Below are 6,000 nucleotides of genomic sequence, written 5' to 3' on the forward strand. Positions count from 1 at the left end.
TCCCTTTGTCTTACCAGTGAAATTTCCACCTATAAAATATGGAATGACGCCCCCTGGCCATATTCTTTCTGTTCGTGATGTAGCAGCTCTGGGAAGTCTGTTTTTCTCATTTTTCCCTGAGAATTTTACAGTCGATCTTCCTTTAGAAGAATTGTTTTGCTCAAAACCTGTATATGAGACAAAAGAGTTCACAATTGAAAACATTTGTTTTCTGCAAGGCCAAAAGTCCATGTTTTCATTATACACTTTAATAACAGAACATAGCTTTTCACACAGCAATTCAGTTTTTCAGTGTGACGTAAAAACAATAATTTATTTGTTAGAAGTGCTTGAAATGGAAAGACTCAATCTTCATTATCATAATTTACATGCAGTGAGGCAAAGAGGCACTTTAACACCTTAAAGAGACATTTCTAACATGATTACTTCTAGACTCGCCAACTAAAAAATACATCATTTTTCTAGAACTGCTTCCTCTAAGTAATATGCCTTGACATTTTTTTTAAAACACCTTTTAAAAAGTAGGTGGGTTTTTCTTTTCCATTGATGATGTTTAGAAGAGTCTGTTGGGCAGAGGCAATACCACCAAATCTGTTTAGGCCTGTTTCACTTCTATCTCGGCAAAGGCCTGGTTTTAGTTTTAGCTACTTTCAGAGAGATCTATATTATTTCAGGGCCTGGGAAAGAGCAACCGCATGATTGTAGGGAAGCACTGTTAGTTTTCTTCTTGTCTTTTGCAGCACTTTGTGCATGATCCATTTAACTTTTTTACTGATGGCCAGTCACACTGGAAGATGAACTCTTTCAGTGTAGTGAGTTGTCTTAGGAGCTAACTGTAATAGCGATAGACATAAAATTTTCAGATGGAAATACGAGTGTCAAGTACTTGAGAACATAGAAAACATATTCTTCAGAAACTAACTGCTTGGGATACTACGGACATATGCTACATATGCCTTAAATTGTCTTGAGAAAAAGATCTCTACACCTTGAAAGGTCTGGTGATATAAAAAATTTCTATTCATTTGAGAGATATTACCAGAGCCAACAGTACTCTCAATTTAAAGTACTGATAATCTCTCTCAAATAGATAGAAAATTAGGGTGGGATTCAAAAGGAAGATTTAGACACTATAATGCTCAACATTGCAGCGCCTAACTTTTAGGTGCCCTGCCACCTGTGAAATCCACAAACCTTAGTTAGGCACCCACACTCCCTGTACATTGCGTGGAGAGAAATCGTTGCCTAAAAATAGGATTCACAGAAGCCAGCAAGATGAGTGAAGAGCTGCCTAAGCTCTGCCCCTCAAGGGGACTTTGGCATTTAGCTCCAGGACCGGATGGAGGAATCTTATCTCCACTTCAGGAGTTAGGCACTAAAGCCAGGTCAGTCCTTTGTCAAAAATGAAAAACAAACAAAAAAGTTGTAGCCTTGCATGAATAATAAAGAAAATAGAAATATGGAAACAGAGATTAAGAATGGACAAAGCATAAACTCACAAGTGGTCCTGTAAATAACAAATAATTAACAGAAGAAGAGTAATGAGTGATAAGCTTGAAGCTGCTGACCACTTATAAAACTAGTAAAGCATTCTGTAGGAGACCTGGATTCAATTTTCTGCTCTGACTGCTGTGGAGCAAGGATCTGGGTCCTCTAACTCCTAGGACTGTGCCCTAGTCACTGGGCTATGTCTTTCTCAGTCATTGCTATTGATACCGTCTACTATGTATAAATACTTATATATTCATTGGCACAAAGGGACTGGAATCTGGGTCTCGCACCTCCCAAATGGGTGCCCTAACGCCCAGATTAAAGAGCCATTCTCTCTCTGATCCAATTTAATTATTATTATAATCTTTACTATTATTATGAAGACGACTGCAAGGACTTGCATACGAATAGAGTTACTTGTTTCCCTTTTCTGGAGTAATTTATAAATTAGTATAAATATCATGGTGGCAGGTTAAAATGGACTTTTAGCAAAAGCTGATCTGTCCTTCCTATTCACTAGTGCCAATTCTGCTACCTTCACTCCTACTGAATAGTACCTTTCTCTGCGAGTAGCCACACTAAAATGTACTGAACACAAAGTGACAGTCTGTCACAAGGGATGCCAGACAAGTGAGGGATATGACAGAGAGACCAGAAAAGATGTCAGGTCAGGACAAAAGCAACTGTGGATTAAAGGTAAGAGGCCAAGGGTTGGTACAGATCCATAAATCAGCAAGGAAGCAAAGAAGCTACAAAAAGAATAAGGAAAGGTGCAAGAGCCATGAAAAACTGGAGAAAAGTTTCAGAAGCCTGGGCAGAAAAGAAAGATGACTTATATATTGGGTAAAAAAGCAACTAGAGCTTCCCCTGAGATAGTGCTTGGGGTGTGCTATAGACCGCCCGGATCTGATTTGGATATGGATAGAGACCTCTTTAATGTCTTTAATGAAGTAAACACAAAGGGGAAATGTGTGATTATGGGAGACTTCAACTTCCCGGATATAGACTGGAGGACGAGTGCTTGCAAGAATAATAGGGGTCAGATTTTTCTGGATGTGATAGCGGATGGATTTCTTCATCAAGTAATTGAAGTACCTACGAGAGGGGATGCCATTTTAGATTTGGTTTTCGTGAGCAGTGAGGACCTCGTAGAAGAAATGGTGGTAGGGGATAACCTTGGTTCGAGTGATCATGAGCTGATTCAGTTCAAACTAGATGGAAGGATAAACAAATGTAGATCTCGGATTAGGGTTTTCGATTTCTCGAGGGCTAATTTTAAAGAGTTAAGGAAATTAGTTATGGAAGTGGATTGGACGGAGGAACTTGAGGATTTAAATGCGGAGGAGGCCTGGAATTACTTTAAGTCGCAGCTGCGGAAATTGTTGGAAGCCTGCATCCCAAGAAAGGGGAAAAAAACCATGGGCAGGAGTTGTAGGCCAAGCTGGATGAGCAAGCAACTCAGAGAGGGGATTAGGAGAAAGCAGAAAGCTTACAGGGAGTGGAAGAAAGGCGGGATTAGCAAGGGAAGCTACCTTGGTGAGGTCAGAACATGAAAAAAAACAAAAAAACAAAAAAACAAAATTGGCAGGGGCCCTGGAGGTTTTTTGCCTTCCTCTGCAGCATGGGGCATGGGTCGCTTGCTGGTGGATTCTCTGCAGTTTGAGGTCTTCAAACCAGTTTTGAGGATTTCAATAACTCAGTCCTGGATTAGGGGTTGTATAAAAGTGGATGGGTAGGGTTCTGTGGCCTGCCTTGTGCAGGAGGTCAGACTAGATGATCATATTGGTCCCTTCTGACCTATGAGTCTATGAGTCTATGAGATTAACTCATTTTACAGCTTGAGCAACATCATAAACCACACAGAAAGTTGTTGGGTTTAGGAAAATGTTCTATGTCCAGAACACCTATATCTATGTTAAGCAAATATAATTTTAAATTTACATCAATCTTTTGATATTAAAATAATGAATTTGTTACTGAGAATTATTATACAATCTATGACACAGGTAATCTATTAAAATGTAAATCGAATTGGAATCCCAGACAGTTACATTATACATGACTGAATAATTTTATGATGATGTGTGGGTGGCTTACATGACGATATGGTCATTTTTACCATTGCTTATTCTTCCAGCCAGCTTTGTTCAGATTAGATTAAGGTAGACAGTTATGCAAAACTAAGGGTCTAGTTCTCAGATCAAGCATGCAGTTATGTACCACCACATATTGGTAATGTCAGATACTACGCTGTAGCTATTTTTGCAAAATATGGAATGATGCACTCCCACATGCTGAATTGTGATTAAAACTGAGATTTACATTTTCCTGCAGATGCTCGGGTTTAATGGCACCAGAGTTAAATCATGGTGCACTAAACATAGTGAATAAACTTAATTCAGTATTAATGAAGATGCCATAGATACTGCCCACTGAATTCTACTGAAATTTACAACATTTAAAAAATGTTTCTATGAGGTGAAACATGCAGTATGACTCATCACAGCATCCCATTGCCTACAAAACCAACATACACCATTAGCAGTTACTTGTGGCTATCAATTCATGCATAACACATACACAAAGAGTACTGTAATCTTAATGAAAATACATCTTAACTGCATTCATGCTGTGAATACTATTGGTATTCTAATAGTATTTGTATTCTAGTATTCTAATACTACCTAGCGATTTTTTAACAATTTAAAATAAAATTTAAAATAATGTATTTTAGGATTTTAGCTTCCAGTAATAACTTTTCTAGTGCTTACATGAAATATGAGCTCTCTGACAAAGTATAGATAGGAAAAGCGCCAATCTCTTCATTACTCGTTTTAATAGTCTACAGTAAAACTGATATAGACTGGGTTTAAGGTGTTAAAGTACTGTCATTAATGTTAACTGTACATCACATCAAGCAGTCTGCTAATTCAAACAGTGAAAATACCAGAGCCAAATCTTCTTATCCTGTCTATAAGCTGATAGAGAGCACCTCGTTTTTTTGACGTCCCATGCTCATTAAAGCCACCTTTAAAAAGAAAAAGGAAATATTATGGAAGTTAAACACAAAACATTACACATATATCAAATACCTTATGGAGAGAGATTAGGAATTACTCTGTAGAATATGCAATGTATCTTTAAGGAAGTTTAAAATTCTTTAATGACCCACATACAAATTCTTCAAGCATTTTTGACAATGAAACAAAACCACATTTGTAGCCTGAAATATTTTCTAGCATGCATTCCAGAACGCAAGCCAATGTGTCTTTGTTATTCAGACAAGTCATGACAATTACATCATCTAATTATTATTTGAAGGTTTTTTTCTTCTCAGTGACCTTGACATCCTTAGTGCCATATTGATTGACAGCTGGATGCCTTGCTTTCACAGATATTTCCTGAATGTATACCACAATGTTCTCATATCTAAGGGGGGGAGGGGGAGATGTTAAGACCCCAAGAGCAAACAAACAAACAAAACAAAACATGATTAAAAAAGGTAATATGATTGATTTTATCCCAAAAGCTTTGCGGTTCTTTGTTAACTTGCAAATGGATCTTTAGAGCACATAAGGGCTGCTAACCTATCAAATACCAAAGTATAGTAACATGACCTCTGAGGCATTCCTTTGGAGCTCCAATAATCAACGAGTGAGAGGAAAGCAGAAAACCTAACCATCCAAAGAGGCAGCTGGAGTTTCATTGTCTGAACATTTACCATCCTACTTACAGGCATGCACAAGATTAATTTAAACCACATATGCCATCTATAGCAGTCTGCGGACTACTTCAGTTTCATAGTGGTTCTGATACTTTAGTTATTATTGCATATTACCTTTAAGAAAAAGAATGCTGGCAGTATTGTGGTGTGTAATGAATAACCACAATATCTTAAGAGGTTTTAGATAACTTTATAGAATTCCTAGAAGTGATTTTTTTAAACAAAGCAATATTTGCTGTGAAATATCAGTATTTCCAGTGCAGCAGAAGGAGGTGGCTAAGGATAAAGGATTGCAGAAGTCATAGTTAGCCATACTAGTTCCAACAATAATTTCCTCAAATTCCTTTTTCCTCTTACATCTTTTTCACAACAATTTCTGCAACATTTAAGGATGTATTTACTAAATGGCAGTTCAAAAGGCAGATTACAGACTAGACAATGCCATAAAAGGCAAGTAACTTAGCATGCTTACTCAGTGAATAATAATGTGCCTAATTATTTGGATTACACTGTCATATACTTGCTGGATCCCTTGAGAAAAATTTTCCAAATTTTTAAAAACATTTTAGGAAGATGAGGTAATACTTCAATACATTCCTTCCCAAGGAATTCTTTGGTTAGCTATAGTATATGCCATGCGATATACATGCATTTCACATTGTCCATTATTAATGCAATTATCTCATGTTAGCATTTACTTTGCAAAACTACATATGGAGTAAAAAATTCCAGACAATTGTGAGGGGAAAAAAAATCTTTAGAAAACAGGCAAAAGTGAAAGAGGT

At 37.2% G+C, this 6,000-nt stretch overlaps 1 protein-coding gene across 1 annotated transcript in view; it reads right to left on the reverse strand.

The window, feature by feature from the left end:
• The window catches only part of TLL1 (tolloid like 1), a 106,557-nt gene extending 102,042 nt beyond the window's left edge, over positions 1 to 4,515 (reverse strand). The window contains exons 1-2 of the mRNA XM_030564889.1: positions 4,439 to 4,515; positions 15 to 167 (exon numbers count right to left, since the gene is read on the reverse strand). The gene's annotated coding sequence lies outside the window, so the exon portion shown is untranslated. The remainder of the gene's footprint in view (positions 1 to 14; positions 168 to 4,438) is intronic.
• Between the last annotated feature and the right edge of the window lie 1,485 nt (positions 4,516 to 6,000).

The sequence above is a fragment of the Gopherus evgoodei genome, chromosome 5, assembly GCF_007399415.2.
Source record: "Gopherus evgoodei ecotype Sinaloan lineage chromosome 5, rGopEvg1_v1.p, whole genome shotgun sequence".
In the NCBI taxonomy this organism is placed as follows: domain Eukaryota; kingdom Metazoa; phylum Chordata; order Testudines; family Testudinidae; genus Gopherus; species Gopherus evgoodei.